The sequence below is a fragment of the Mauremys reevesii genome, linkage group 4 (assembly GCF_016161935.1).
Source record: "Mauremys reevesii isolate NIE-2019 linkage group 4, ASM1616193v1, whole genome shotgun sequence".
Lineage (NCBI taxonomy): Eukaryota > Metazoa > Chordata > Testudines > Geoemydidae > Mauremys > Mauremys reevesii.
This window is the reverse complement of record NC_052626.1, coordinates 12220782-12237657: the sequence shown is the minus strand read 5'-3', so window position 1 is coordinate 12237657 and position 16876 is coordinate 12220782.

The window sequence follows — 16876 nt, the reverse complement described above, 5'->3', positions numbered from 1 at the left end:
GGAAAAATGAAGTAATGAAATAAAAGGACGGACTTATTCCAGGAGAACAAGAAACCTGAAATAAGCAGGTTGACAAATGTCTGAGAGTCTGAGGAAATGGTACTCCATCATCTAAGACTATGGCAGCAGGACGTGAGTGCATTAGCATAGAAGTTATTGATAGAGAAACAACAGCCTGCAGGAAACCCAAATTAACCTGATTGAAAATCAAATGCAGATTACAAATAGCCACACGACGGGCTTGCCAAGCAGAGCAGCATGGCAGGGCTTTGGCTGCCAGAATCATCGGGGGGCAGGCGACAGAAACATCCCAAACCAATTGCGACAGCATCTGTAAGGAGGCATTTGCTTTGAGGAACAGAAAGGCAGGTGAGCCAAAAGGCACTTGCCTCTGGCCACATCAGCAGGAGGAGCGCCATGAAATCAAGCTCACGCTGCAGCCATGCACCAATCTTAAAGCACTCGTAGCCTCTCAGAGAAACAAGCCATTTCCTTACAAGAGCCTAAAGCCGGGCAGCTTGTTCAGGGAAAAGTCAGCCTGTGCACAGACTGAAAGCCAGAAAGCTACTGCAGTTGTGTAGGCGAGACGTACCCCTTGTCCTCCATGGGCAGCCCCTGCAGGACACATCTCCATCCACACAGCTTCCAGGAATGCCAACCTGCTTTTATTTATTCACACTGGCACTATTGTAAACAAAGAAGCTCCCATCGCAAGCTCTGGACACCCTCACAAAATAAATAGATGGGAGAAAGGAAATATTATATCTTATTACAGCTGGAAAACTGAGGCACAGAGACACTGAGGGTATGTCTACTCTCCAATTAAAACCCCACAGTTGGCCCCTGCCAGCTGACTTAGGCTCACAAGGCTTGGGCTATGGGGCTCTTTAATTGCAGTGTAGATGTTCAGGCTCGGGCTGGAACCCAGGCTCTGGGACGCTGCAAGGTGGGAGGGTCCCAAGTAAACCCCAAGGTGATACAGGAAAACTGTAGAAGAACTAGTAATTAAGCCCAGATCTTCTGGGTCTATCTAGAGCAGGGGTCGGCAACCTTTCAGCAGTCTTCATTTATTCACTCTCATTTAAGGTTTCACGTGCCAGTCATACATTTTAACGTTTTTAGAAGGTCTCTTTCTATAAGTCTATAATATGTAACTAAACTATTGTTGTATGTAAAGTAAACAAGGTTTTTAAAATGTTTAAGAAGCTTCATTTAAAATTAAATTAAAATGCAAAGCCCTCCCCCCCCCAGACCAGTGGCCAGGACCCAAGCAGTGTGAGTGCCACTGAAAATCAGCTCACGTGCCGCCTTAGGCACACGTGCCATAGGTTGCCTACCCCTGGTCTAGAGGGTGACCCATAAGGCCATGCGTCTTCATACTGCTTGCTTCAACAGCTTCGCACAGATTCTTCCCAGCCAAGGAAAGAGGAGACAAAACTGAAAATCCATGAACTCTTCCTTTAGAGCTAACTAACACCACTGCAGTTTTCACAGAGCAGCCACAGAACCACCACACTCAGCTGTGTTCGATCACACCCAGTGGTAGCAGGGTTGGCACCTGTCTCAATATTTGCAATCCTAGCGTCTGCGGGACATTCTTGGCTCCCAGAATGGTTTTCTGGCCCTGTGAATTGTGTCATGATGCAATGATGTTTTGACATAAATATCACAACAGGTCACGGCCCTAAAACACCATCACAGTGTAACATTGCACTGGCAGGGTGCAATTCAATGTGTCCTGAGGAGGCAGGAGCTTATTTCGTTGGAGAACTCTACAAACGTAGCAATGCTGAACTGACCCCTCGGTGCTAGATGATAGGGGTAGAGACTGCCTTGACTGCTGTCTCTCACAACACACGTGCCCGTTATCAGTGGCTACTAAATGAGGAAGGTGCGTCTCACTGCTAAAGCACTAGACCGGGACTCAGGAGCTCTAGACTGAGTTCCTGGCTCTCCCACAGCCTCTGCATAGGGCAGGGGAAGTCACTTAGGCCCCGATCCCAAGGTATTTAGGCACCTAACTCATTGAGTTCAATTGGAGTGAGGCACCTCAATACCTTTGAGGATTTGGGCCTTAATTGCTCTGTTACTCAATTTCCCATCTATATAATGTCAGTAATAATCCTTCTGTTGACTCCAGCGACTGTAAACTCTTCAGAACAAGGACTCTCTCTTACTAGGTGTATATGCAGCACCTGGTGCAACGAAATCCCACCCTCGGCCGGCTCTGCTAGGCATAGCTGCAATCATTATAGTACTTTCTAGAAGATGCTGGCACAAAATTATGCTCCACAGTTGGTTTCCTCTCTTTCTTTTTATCTAGTTTTAAGCAACCAGCATAAGAATTGTACACTGCAGGGTTACTTGATTCTGCTAATGAATCTGGCCATGAATCCTATGTAGACTGTTTGCCACATCCTTTGTATAGGCGTAATCAACAAGGGAATTGACTGTAAATAGTAATTACCATGCAGATTTGCGAGAAGTGCATCTGTGTGTTTGGCTACTGCTCTGTTTGTTTATCTGCCTCTTCTGAGAACAAACTGGAGTTTTTCGTGGCCCTTAAATTAGCAGGATAAATATGAATTTGTTATGACACTAATTGTTATAAGCATTTTTTTTTAAAGTAACACCACCCACTGGGACTGAGATGCTGCAGCTCAGTGGGTGGTTTCTTGGAGGAACATATCTAAAAAGCAGCAAAATCCCCATTTTAATTAAAAGGAAAACTCTGAGACGAGCTTTTTCCATGAGAGAATAAGCCAGTATGTAGCAAGCCATCACGTCTAATGCATATATTAACACTAAAGACATGGAAATTAATTGGACTTATTTCAAACCACAGCCCCAAGGGTGGCTCATTTCTACTCGCTCAGTTTAAACAGTGGGGAAGGGTGATCCAATAGTCAGCTTGGTGCAGTAAATGCTAAAGGGAAACGAATTATGCAAAACTGATGGCCAGTTGGCCACTCCTTGTTTTTAGAGGCCCCAATTCATCAAAGCACCTAAGCATGCACTTAACTTTGACATTGATTTCAAAGGGATTACTTGCATAGTCAGAACACTTATCTGTAATGTGTAGGGGGGGGGAAACTGAGTGATCCTGGGGGACATCAATCTGAGTGACATATGCTGGGGGTCTCAAGCTGCCAGTACTAAAACAGCCTCAGAATATTATCGATGATAATTTTCATGGAGGGTAGGTCCATCAATGGCTATTAGCCAGGATGGGCAGGGATGGTGTCTCTAGCCTCTGTTTGCCAGAAGCTGGGAATAGGCAACAGGGGATGGATCACTTGATGATTACTTGTTCTGTTCATTCCCTCTGGGGCACCTGGCGTTGACCACTGCTGGTAGACAGGATACTGGGCTAGATGGACCTTTGGTCTGACCCAGTCTGGCCGTTCTTATGTTCTTATCCTGACAGCGTGAGACCTGCTATGCGTGTTAAAGGGTGCACTGGCACCGCTACAAATGAAATTAGCAACCTGGAGCTCCAGAATTAATGAACCAGTACAGCAAGGATATATATATATATATATAATCATCATACTCATCAGAAAGAGCAGTGGAGCTCGTCTACTGGATTCTAGGAGATTAAGCCTGGTTAGGAGCCCATGCTGGTGTTGCTGGATATACAATTTAACTTTTGCAGCCTGCATAAGCATATACATCGGGAGACAGGTAAGTGTGCGAGAAAGCCACCTCTCAGACAGACCCCTGGGAATCCTGGGCTCAGCACCCCCACAATGGAGCTGTAAAAAGTCAGGCATTCTACCAGCTTCGCAGCATCCCTGAACCAAACATTCCAGCTCGGAGCCAGACAGGCTCAAGTACGTTGACAGTCCATTTTGTTTTACCTCTTCATTTATTGCAAACCCTGCTTAGGAACAATAAAAAATAACCCCGGTACTTTGCCCTTGTAGGCGCGCACCCTCCCCCTGAGGATCTCGGAGTGCTTCCTACACGGCTAGCCCAGGGAGGTAGGTTAGTCTTAGCCAGACTTATTGTACTGCTGGGTAAATTGAGACAGGTGCCGAGGGGGGATGTCTGCCTTCTCTGATTACGCTGTAAGATCTTTGGGACTGCCCTACGAGGGGTAGCCTCCAGCACAATGGGGTCCCGGTACTGACTGGGCCTCTAGGGACTCCCGTAATGTAAACAAATAATCAAAGCCCTCCTATACCTTTGCTGATTACATAATTACTATTTTGATGGCATCAAGCACTTAGTAACTTGGACTCCCACAGCCTTGAAAATCATGTAGGGCTCTAAGGAGTGGCACAGACCTGCCGTTCTTGTGCAGCTAACTTACACTCCAAACTAGTTAACAAACAACATGCATTATTCACACTCGTTCCCAGCCAAACGCTCACAGGCTTTCGGGGGGTGGAGGGGAAGGGCTGTCATGCCATAAAAAAAGGGAGAGAAGAGAGGAAAGGGAAAAGCTTATGAGCCCAACCTCGCTCAGCAGAGCAGGCAATCAGTCCTGGAGAGAAATCTGGAGCTTTCTGTCCTAACCAGTGATTGATGCATCATTAGAGATTTTTTAGCCAGAGTTCACAGTCAAGAAGAAAAATCTGGCCTGAAGGAATGAGAGTCCAAATTGGGTGGTTTTTCATCATGTCCCAAACTTTAGGGCAAAAGGCAAAGAACAAAGCTAAGTACCTTAATTCCACCATGAACCCTACCATTCTCCTGGGTGCCACTGGCTACAGTATATTGGTACTTATTAACACTGGCCCTTATTTAGCAAGGAAGCAAGGCAGTGGAATAATACACTCCAGATTCATTACTGTCAGCTCACTCGGAATTATGTGTATTAATGACCAGATTATATCTGCTTATATAATACAAATTACCATAGAGTGACTGCAGGCATTGAAATGCTCCTTGTCTGTTTGACACACATGAATAATGGAGAAGCTCACACTGCATTTGGTACACATGACTAACCTTTTATGCCTGGCACCCATGGAGCAGGCTGGAGGAACAGCTCCGGCTTCAAATTCTTCATTCCAGCCGTCATTAGCTTAGCGAAAGCAGTAGCGAATAGGCGGCTAATTGACGTGTTTGTTGGACATTATTTTATTAGTCAGGCCTGGTGAGCAGCAAATGGAATTGTAATGCCCTTTTAGCCTCGGGGACTTGTTGCCTTAAGTATTAAGGCTCGTAAATAATTAACAACACATTAAGAGCCATTTTCAAAAAATTAATGCGTTTATTATGTGAATTCAGCCAACTCAATGGCTGCCCTTGGCTTCCGTTGGCATTGAGGGCACTCAGCCCGTTGCAAGGGTGAGCTTAGCACTTTGCAGGGTTGGCCCCTTCTGGAAAGCAAAGACTGGGTACTCACCTTACAGTGACCGGGGTTCCTCAAGATGTTTTGACTCATGATCTGCATACGTGCGGTGCCTGTGCCCAAGAAGTGGAATCCACATGGACCAACGCCTGAAGGCAAAGCAAGGGGTTTTCCATACAGATCTCCATTAAGGCATTCTCCATCTCTGCTGTTTTTTACAGGCCGGGGGGCGGCTTTAGGGTCCTTTTAAAAAAAATAAAGAATGAAAAACCATCTGGTTTGGAGGATAAATAAAGGCTTGAAGAAAGAAGACCACATCATCAGTGCACTCTGAATCCCTGCTCTCATATGGGGCTGCCAAAAAAGCCTGGAGTGAAGACCTTCTGGGCATTGATTTAACAAGAGCAGGCTGGGATCTAGCTGTCAAAGAAATGCATTCTCAGTGGGCCGTTGTGTGAGATGAACCCAGTCTATTTACTTTTTGAAACTGTACACAGAGTTTGTATTATTTCACCAAAAACATGCTAATGTATAAAGCCATCCTAGATACGTGGTATTCTCCCACTCCCCTACATTGCTTTGGTCATGTCTGAAAATCCAAGCTCTGGAGTGAGCTGGGGATTATTGTAGTTTAGAGACAACGTGGCTTGGGGAATAGAGCCGCTGCCTATAACTCAAAAAGCATTGGTTCTACTCCCACCCCTGGCATAGGGTGACCTGGGGCAAGTTGCTTCCCCTTTGTTTCCTCTCCCACCCTTTGCCTGCTTTGTCTAGGTAGATTGTAAGGTCTTGAGGGCAGGGATGGTATCTCTGTAGGCCTGTGAACAACAACCCCTGCTCTTGATTAGGGCCTCTAGGTGCTTAATGTGAATACATTTAAAATAAAACCTATTAGTCTCCAGAAATCTATACTGCAGCTCTGCTCATGTACAGTGAGAGTTTATGAGGAGCACTGTATGACCGACTGGAGAACTCCAGCACACCATACTATTCATATGTTAGGTAATAATTACAATATATGTTAATTGCCAGGGTGCGGAAAGAGCCACAGTGCAACACTGCTTCTCTACTGGGTGACAGGAGTGATAAGACAGTGACAGATTCCTTTTCAGACATGGAATTAAAAGCAGCAGCTCATTTCTACATATTTTTCAGAGCCTCTAATCATAAGGAGTTTCAAGTCAGATTTCCATTTTCACAGCTAAGCAAAGCAATACAAACAGAAATTAAAAACACCAGGTCTGATTCTGATCTCACTTACACCAGGGTAAATCAGGAGTACCTCTATCGAAGCACTACATCATGGGAGTAACCAACATCAGCATCTCATCCACCGAGCCCAGTCTTCTAAACAGACTCCTTTTTTAAATGCTAGCTGCATCCACCAAATTGTTGTGTTTTTTTTAAATAACCTAGAAGATAAAACTTTTGAACTAGGACAATTAAACAAATAATAATAAAAAAAAACCAAAGCAATTTCAAAGCTACCAGGTGGATTCTTCAAAACTGACCTTTCCATTTAGTGATCCAGCCCCTTGCTAGCGATGAACGCAATAGAAGAAAGGCTAGATTTTAGCTGAGCTGCAAAGCACAGTAAATGACATTGATTAGTTTCTCTTGGACAGCTTCAGTGACTCATTCTTTTTTGAAACATGCCTGGAGTTTCAAATCTTTCATTCAACATCTTTAGAGACCAAACTATAGTTTGGTGTAAAACGTAATATCGTTTGGCAGGCATTCCATAGTCACTAAGACATTTGAAGGCAGCCTGCAAAAGATGTTTGTAGTCAAATTTCATCCAAATCAGTTTGCACATACTAGTTTTGTCTGTATCCACAGCATCTAAAATTAAACCAGTCTAGGACAGACACATACACCCCACGCTACAAGGCTGGCATAACCATGGGCATATCTCAGATGCCAGGACATGCAGATAACCCAAGCATGGATTAACCAGATTTGACTGCCTGCATTTATAGAGGTTGAGCTTTTAAACACAGATGGCTGTTCGGATTCAGCAGCACAAAAGCTGTATTTTTTCCACTGTGCTGTTCATCTTGAATGGAAAAATAAGCTCCTCAGCAGAAGACAATTTTTAGCAGATTCATACACAAAACCATGCCTAGGCTATCAGAGCCATTTACACGTCACAAAGCAGCTTGATCCGTTTCCATTCTGAACACTAATATTTCGCAGCTACAGAGGACTTTTCATCTTCCCAGCATGGTGGAATCATTCATTCGCGTTTGTGCCACACTTTGGAAATGGAAAAACGTTTAGTTAACTAGGGCTTGTCCAGACACAGAAGGTGCACCATCTTAACTTAAACTGGTTTGGTTAAACCAGTGCAACTTGTTGGTGTAGATGCTCTTCCATTTGGTTCCATCAATTTAGCTGGCGGCTGTACATTTACCAATACAAGCTAAACTTTTTAAGGCTGCCCACACAGAAAGGTGCACCAGTTTAGCTAACTCAGTCTAAAATCACTCCTTTCGCTAAGGGGGTACAACTGCAGATGTAGACCAGGCCTTGACGTGAACGCTGCCGCTGAGTGCATTTCCTATCAGTGCAATCCCTAAAATGTATTCGGTCAGCCAACGATCCTCACTACACTGCAACTCATCTGAAAAATCAGGACAGGAGGTGGGGGGTAAGAGGAGCCCAGCTAAGACAAAACCCCAAATAGCGAGACTGTCCCTATAAAATCGGGATATCTAGTCACCCTACTAACACCAACCAAAGCCCACTTCATTTAAACACCCTCACAGCAGCCAAACATCACCCACCGCAGCTCCACAAAACAGGCACCTGCTCTTCCAGCACGGGGCCACTCACAAAGCCCTCATTCAGCTCTTTGTAATGGCAGACAGATGCCTCATCTGACCTTAGCTCCTGTAAGATATGTTCCATAGGGGCAAACCTGTAGCGGCAAACTCAAGGGTGTGCTTATTTGTACATAAGGAAGCAGGAGACTGGTGTTACGATTTTGCTTCTCAGTATGGCTGGATGTGGTTCTATACTAGAACCCTAGGAGCATCATCAGGGTGTATCTCCTATCCAATCCTGTTTCTTCTCACCCTCACCTCCCCTACACAGCTCTGGTCCCCCCCTAAATATTCCCTTCCTACCACCCAGCTGCTTGCTGACTTGAGAAGCTGGGCTGGAAGGGAACAGTGCTCCAATGACAGTTGTGGTTAGTCAGAGTGCAGCTGTAACGAACCATAGGTAGGAGAATCAAAGTGCAGCTCTTCTACAGGTCGGCTTCTCATCCCACACCTTGACATCCCTCCTCCCCTCCCCCCAGCAAAAACTTTGCTCCACCGTCTCCCTGTGACTGGAGACGTGAGAGCAGAGATCAGCTGTCAGATGAACTCCCGATAGTTTTATCAGAAAGCCCTGATGCTGTACGCCGCTGACCCCTGGGAAGTACAGAGCATTGCTCCTCTCCAGCAGCCTCACTTCTTATACTGTGACCTTCCCGCAGAAACCTCTCTCGGTCCCAGCCCCTCTAGGCACAGCCCTGCTTCCCCACACTCCATGACAGCCAGAGGGCAGCTGGGGATTCAAGGAGGCAGACCGGGCATCTGGAGCTGAGTTTGTGTGAGGCAGAGAGGTCTGGAGTTGATGGGGACTGTGGTTCTCTAGCTATAGAGGCACAAAAAGTTTGACTCTCAGGGAATTTGTTTTTGAATGACAACGCAAGTGTCTTCTGAAAGCTCATTGGGCCAGGGTCCCCAAACCCTGATGTAGACCAGGGTACCCTCACGGAAATCAATGACACTAACTTACACCAGCTGAGGATCTGGCGCTCTGGATGAACTCTGGAGATGAAATTCAACGAGCAGAGGGTGAAACAGTGGGATTTGAGCCCCACTTTATGTGCGAATCTCAACTCTGCTCTGTAGCTGCGCAAACCCCTGTGCAGAATGGGTATTAATCACCCCAGTTAGGTCTGTGACTGCCTTCTAGAGACCGGGGTTCTCCTCAGGGTACATTCAGGGGGAAAGCACATGCTGTGAGGGGAGAACTGCAGGATGTTGGCCATTGCTCTTCAGAACATTTAAAGGCTTGGAAAAACTGGGGCTTAAAGACGCCCCCAGACAGCTGCAACCTGCGTGGCTGGCACTTACTCAGCAGATCAGCAGGGCTCTCCCTGCTCATGTCATCTTCCCTGGGGTTTTGCTTACACACAATGGAGCTGTCTTTGAATACTGCACAGGGCTTGCACCCAATGGAAAAGGATACCCAGCTGCAAGCCTGCCACATGGAAAATCCAAGCTGAGCTCCTGACCACAGTTCCCCAGGGGCTGAGAGCCCTGTCAGGGTAACACGCTCAAAGCTGGGGAAAGACAGCGCATCTCCCATTGTTCGAGTGACCCACCCTGGCTGGGACAAGGAGCAGTGCTGACTAGCCACAGAAAGAGCCGCATACTGTCCCAGAGGGAGGGTCAGGTCAGGGTCGTGAGAGATGTCAAGGGTGGGAGATTTGGATGGTAAGAGTCATGGAACAGGGTCATTGGGCCCGACTCTTTGCTCACCTACGTGTACATTTACATGACCTGCCGGGTGGCTTATGGGAAACCAAAGGCTTTGGGAAGTATGGTTGTAAATCGGGAGTAACTCCATTGCAGTGAACGAGTTAGATCAGAATCAGGCCCCTTGCCATGTTATTTGTCTATTAAGCAGCACATAAATAATGACGACAAACGAGGACGGAATGGGTTTTTCTAAAGCAATATGGTGCCAATTAGATGTTGGTCCCAAGATGCAGAGGGAAGGCGAGAACGGGCAGCGTTTCCAGATTTTATTTATGACAAACTCCCTGACTCCCTGATCTTCCAACGACACAGAAGAGTTTAAGGGAGTAGCGATCTGAGCAGAAAAGGCATTTTGCTCCTGTTGCAGCGTGCTGGAACTCCAGAGTCTGGGCGCTGGTTTGCTACAGGAGCAGACCTTCTGCCGTTGTTGATTTCATTTTATTTCCAACATGCTCCTCTGAAGCACTGAGCGCATTTTTCAGTTAGATATCGGCCCGACTCCAGACTCCCACGCCCACTCTCCCGCTCCACTCAATCCATCCGCCCCACTCACTGGCCATAGAGCAAAAGGCCCAGCTCTGCACCACTGAGGACTTTTGCGTTTATGGCAGTGGGGGCAGATCAGGCCCGAGAAGTATTCCTTCAAAATAAAGGAAGAAAATCCTGATTTTTTTTTTCACTTCGCTAAATCTGGCCCCACTGGCCTCCTGTTGCATGGGGAATTCCAAGCACAAAACTGCACAGTCAGCTGAAAATATAGTATCCCCTAAGCAAGCCCTGGAACCAATACAGTAGTGAGCTATTCCCCTGATCGTTTCATGTGTTAAATCCATTTGGTAAGTACAGGGCATACCCAGAGACCCATGACCTCTTTTTATTATTACACATTCTGGTCACAAAGAGGCAGTAAAATTCTGCAGCAGCCGCCAAAACCAGACCACTTTCACCCGCACACGTCTCCATTTAAACAGATCAAAGAATCCTCCAGCCGCGTTTCATTGCAAAGTGCGTGGAGAATAGACTTGTATGGGGGAGGGCATGAAGGGACATAGAGCTGAATTAAGAATTAATTCAAATTAAAAGGTTCTATTTTAAATGCAACAGGGACTAAAGAAGACGAGCGAGCACTAGTTGCTTAATGAGTTCAGCTGCAGAAGTGTCTTTAATAATAGATCTGACAGAGCCCAAGTAACCGCATCACGGAAAGCCGCATTTCACTCTTGCTACAGTAAAAGGAACGGCAGTTGAGTCCCTTATGCACAAGCAGATGGTAAGACTGTGTTAGATAGTACTTAGATGACCAAACAAAGAGGGGCGCTCGTGGTCTTATGGACAGGCACTGGCTATGCTCAGGTAACTGTGCCAAGAAATGAAAAAAAGGTTATGAATGATTCTGTGGCCCACAACAGAGTAAGTGGTATCCCACGGTGAGTCAACTCGCCCCCTTGTAGCAGTAAATTATAAATTACAAATATAATCCAGTGGGAGAGGCAGTGTGGCTGACTGGTTAGAACAGGAATGCACACCAGGAGATAAGGCTTCTATTCCAGATTCTGACACTGACTTATTGCGTGACCTTGAGCAAGTCAGTTACAACTTGCTTTAGTTTTCCCAGCTACAAAATGGGAGTAAAAAGATATGTCCTCCTTTGTGATGGACCCTGCAAAGTGCAAAGCATTAAAAGAGAGAGAGAGAGAGAGAGAGTGAGTGTGTGTGCGCGTGTACACACAGTATTATATATGAAGGCGACACCTATAGTTGTGGTTGCACATGAGACAGACAGACCAACCTCTCTCTGATTTCATTTTGGTGGGATACAGGAATATGTAGGGACACAGCTATACCTACATCCCACCAAAATGAAATGAAATTTCTCTAAATTTGGGGGGAGGGGGAGACAGTTAAAATTTAGTTGAGCAAATTTTTCATTGGAAAAACGCAAGGAAATTCACAGAAAGTGTTGAACAAAATGGAAACTTCATTTCTTTTAAAATTTCACATGAACAAAACTCCCCTTTTCCTGACCCACTCTGTTAAACAGACATCAGTGGCACACTTGGCTACACTGTGGGGAAAGGAGGGCTTCCTACTTTTCACTGCAGGCGCATTCGCCTCTCCCAAGATGTTTGAGAAGTGAAACCATTCCATGGACCAGACCTTGGTGCTGCGCTTTCTGAGCCAAGGTACCCCGGCTCTCCAGAATCACACCCAGAACCTGATTATACCATCTCAAGGGTTGTTCCAGTGACCCACGATGGAGCAGCTTTTGCTGCCACCAGAACAAGAGCATCAGATGTTTGGTACAGCTACAGCCCTTCAGCTCACAGATACCATCCCAGGGAACCTGAGAGCAAATACACAGGCTTGAGGCTTTCTCGCTCCAATTTGTGAACTGAAGAACTGCCAAAATTATCATCCAGCTAGCAGGATGCTCTTACCAGATGTGCAGGCAAATGCCTTCCTTGTCTTCTTCTTAGCATACGTGCAATGTACCTCAGGTGGCGCGTGACCAGGATTCATCATCAAATTTGGTCTGCTGGTTGGATCATTAGCTTCCCCAGCCTGGGCTGGGTACTGATGGGGAGTGAGACGTGATCCATGCCCCCCGCTTCCTCGTTATAGCCCCTCAAACATCTGTCGGAGCCTCTACAGCTCACGCTCTCTTATGGGTAGGACACCACTAATAAACAGCTTGTAATGTGTCCTTACATGCACATTATGTGGGATGATCAGTGACCGTTCCCTCAATACCCTCCTCTCAGCCCAAACTCACTGGGCGATCTGCAGCATCTGCGTTCAAAATAGGAATGTTAAAGGTTTGACCTGAAGCCATTTCCAACACACACAGACTCCATCATGGGGTCCTTCCATCACTGCTGGGTACAGCAGCACATATGGTCTGGAGGCCCAGCCAATGCCATACCTGGCCACAACAACTGAGGGGTCCACTTTGCACTGTGATACAACAGCGCTCTTCACTGTGCATCTCCTCGGAGCAGTTACTGCAGGGGAGGGTCCAGCTCAGAGCTTCAGCCTTCCCCCTTCTGCACTGGCCAAGCCTTAGCAGCTGGATGAATACTGAGGACTGGCCAGTTCCCTGGAGAGCGCTGAGGTGGGAGCGGAGGTCTCTTCCAACCCTAATCTTCTATGATTCTACCAGGGAAGGAGTCCAATTTTGGGGAGGAGCCAGCCAGCCCAGGCCTGAATGGCTCCTCCCTGCCACCTCAACACAACCCACCTCCCTCCTGTCTTTCCTCTCTCTCAGGCTGGGAACAACCTGGGGAAGCATTTATGGGAGCGGAGGCCAAAGGGGAAGAGGCCTCATGCAGGAAAGGGGGAACCAGCAGCAGGTTATGCAGGCAGCAGAGGGCCTATTGGGGGCTATCTTCATTTGTGTCCCAGGCACGGTCAGCACTTACATAACGCTTTCCAAGCGCCTCAAGGATCCCCGTCTCACAGCGCCCCCAGGAGGCAGCCGAGCATTGTCACAGAGAGGGAAGCCTGAGGCCTAGCAGTTCCACAACTGGCCCAAGGCCGCAGGGGGAACCTCAGGAGAGCTCAGCAGTGCCTGTGCGTAGACCATTAAACGATGCATCTCTCCACCCTGTACTGAGGAGAGAACACACACACACACACACACAGCATTGAAAGCTACTCCTAGCGCCCACTGCTTCATCCACACAAAGCACATGGGCAAGAAGGAGCAGGGGAGAAGGAACCATATTTTAGACTACTAAAGAAAAAAAGAAGGTGGGGAGGCAAACAGCAGTAGAGTGGGTGGTTGAAGCATCTTAGTGCTATTTTTTATGGGGGCACTAGACCACTCTCCCCTCGTGGCAGGGAGTGGGCCCAAGAGCAGCTTAAAGCAGGCAAAATTCATCTGTTTTGCATCACTCCTTGTCCAGCTGTTGAGTGTCGAAGATCAGGGGTCAGGCAGACCCCGCCAATAAAACAGCACCTGTGAAGAAATGACTCTCTAAACACTTGAAACAGATCCGATTTTTTAAAAAAAGACTCGCAGAATTCGTTAGTGGAGTGAATTTTGTGCCTGAGACAGAGAATTCTGATTTTAGACCCAATTGCAACGTTAGGGACTATCCATAAAACCCATCCCCCTACTGCAATGGCAAGGGGAAATGTTGCCATCTAAAAGACATTTGCAGCAAGTGAGATGTCTTGTGCAGTTTCGTTATTTTGTAATTGCAGTCAATGTAAGCAAATGCTGATTTGTCACACAAAGCTGGTGATTGATCTTTGGTTTGAATGTATAATTGAGGCTTTTTAAGTAAATTGCATTGAAAAGCATTTTATTTAGCAATTGAAACAGTGAGAGCTATTTGTCTTCCTATTCAGGCTGAGGAGAAGTAGAGACAGGGGACCTAGTAGCAGGCTTTTTCAGAGCAGGAGTCAAGGGTTATATGACCAGTTGCAGAAAGAGGGAGGGAGGGATCCAAAACTCTTCAATGGAAGGGCTGCTTTGAAGGCAGCAAACTACCACCAGATCCTTTAAGCCAATGGTTCTCAAGCTGCGGTCCATGGACCACAACAGACTTTTCGAGTGGTCCACAAGAGCATGAAAAGTTAGAGTTAAGAAGGTGGATATTTTAGAGGTGGGGGAGGGGAGAGGATGGGGAAGGATGGTGATATGTGAAAGGCAAAGAATGGGTCCATGAGAAGATTTCTGTCTGCAGAACTAAAAATGCAAGAGCCGTGTCTCTAGGAAGTTATGAACACAATCAACCATGCTGTGTACCAGAAGACAATCCTGCCACCAAATCAGGTTTCACAACTTTTATTTTTTACTCTTTGTGTTTAGTTGTTTTCCTCTTTCTTGACAGTCTGTGGGTAACATTTTCAAAAGTGTCTACCTGGGGGGTCTATGTCCCATTTTCAAAAGTGACTTGGAAGCCTAAGTCTCACTGACTTGCAATGAGACTCGAAATCCTAGTGCCTGAGGCACTTTTGAAAATGGGACATAGAGCCCTAGTCATATAAGTGCCTTTGAAAATGTTACCCAAGTCTAAGTGATTTAGGGGCTTATGTCCCATTTTTAAAAGTGAAAGTGACTTATGCACTAGGATCCCAAGTCTCATTGAGAGTCAATGAGACTTGGGCTTTTGTGTGTCTAGGCCACTTTTGAAAATGGACTTTAGGCTAGCAAATTACTTGGTTTCTTTTGAAAACTTTCCCTTTTGTCATTATTTCTACAAACGTTGATCCATGCTGTAGAGTCACAGCCAGGGTATTTTCCCAGCTGCTAAGCAGTCGGAATAAGGTAGGGCTTGCTAGACGCATTTTAGAGCAAGGAATGTGCAGCCCATATACAAAGGGCTGGAGTTGGAAACAGGCAGAAATAGAGAATTGCCAGGTGTTTTGATATGCCTAATACTACACAGTTCTGCGACTAGAGCTAACGAGGCCCTCGGTGGAGTCAGAGGGAGTTTTGCCACTGACATCAATGGGAGGAGAGCAGAGACATTAGCATAGATGCTTAAAGGGACACAGACCGGTTTAAAATAACGTTTAAAGAATTTTCCACAGTTGCTGCTACCACCTGAGGTTATTTCAGATGAAAACAGTTCAAAAAAATCTCATGGCACTTTTGTGAAGCACCCAGGAACATGGCATTAGATTTTTGTAAAACCTGGGGCCTGTAACTATTGAAGGGATGTTGTTAAATCAGGTGGTTTCCAGCTCCTCCCAGCATTTTGTTCAGCTACTGTAGATATAGCAAGCCATTTCCAAGCTACCCTAATGAAGGAAGAAGATCATCTGAATCATTCAATGTTGCCAACTGTTGGGATTGTATCACGAACATTGCAATATTCGGTGGTCTTCTTAAAGCCTCGGCTCCTGAATTCATATGATCACGAGAAAGTATCAGCATTTGTTATTTAAAAAGCAAGTTTCTAGCCCTTATGGTTGCAGAGAAAAGCCTGGCCCATAAAGATTACGATGCCATGTGATGGGGTGTTCACCCCACATTTGCTCTGAAAGAGTTGATGTAGGCGAAGAAGGGGGCCAGTTAACCACACAGGCCCCAGCGGAAGGGAATCAGGTGGCTTAAGTAATCCCCTAACTGAACAATGAGGGAGCCCAGCTGAAAAGGAAGGAGCTGGGCTGGTTTATAAAGGCAGGAGGCTGATAGCAGAGGGGTCTGTAGGGAAGTAGCCCACAGTTACTCCCTAGGAGGAGGGAGTTGTGAGGCTGGCAAACCCAGAGAAGTGGAGAGAGACAGAAAGAATGGAAGAGGCTCAGGGAAAGGCAGCAAGGGTGAGGAGGGAACAGACCTTGGCTGCTGACTAGAGGGTCCCTGGGGCTGGAATCTGGAGCAGAGGGTGGGTCAGGGATCCCCTGCCAGCCACTGGGGGAGTGGCACCAGCTGGACAGTTACTGGGAAGACTGCCAAAGCCCGTTCATAAGAAAAAGCCTTTGATACCCCAGAAGGGGAAGCATGCCTAGTGACCGGGCCAAGAGGCCAGGTCACAAGGAAAGAGCACCAGGAGTCGCAGAGCTAAGGAGAGTGGCAGGAATCTGCTTTGCAAAGTGCCATGCACGCTTTTCAGCTAGAAAGAAACCAGCGTCTACGGGGCGGAGTTGCTAAACTCTAAAATTTACTTTCCAGAAAGATCTGACATCTTAAACCAATTTCCCTCAACACTTCCCACTGCCTGGAGGGCCCATTGGAAAACTGATCTTTGCAGATGTTGGTTTTCTTAGAGCTGTTTTTAAATGAAAATGTTGTGACTGTATAAAATGACATAAGAGCCTGCTGTTAAACTATACTTGTTAGAAACATGCCATGAGAAAAAGGGTTCCGTTTAAAACAGGAGGAGATATCAGGCACATATGAAAGTGATAGTCTCATGTGGCCTCTCCTGATAAACATTCTCAGAACGGCCAACACTTGGGGAAAGGCAGAGAGTTTAATCTTTTGCTCTGGCACTTTAAAATGCAAACGTCCTCCAGTCGGACACAGCTGAATGAGCAGAGTAAAGTGTTGCTGTTAAATGCTACAGAACACACACTATTATTC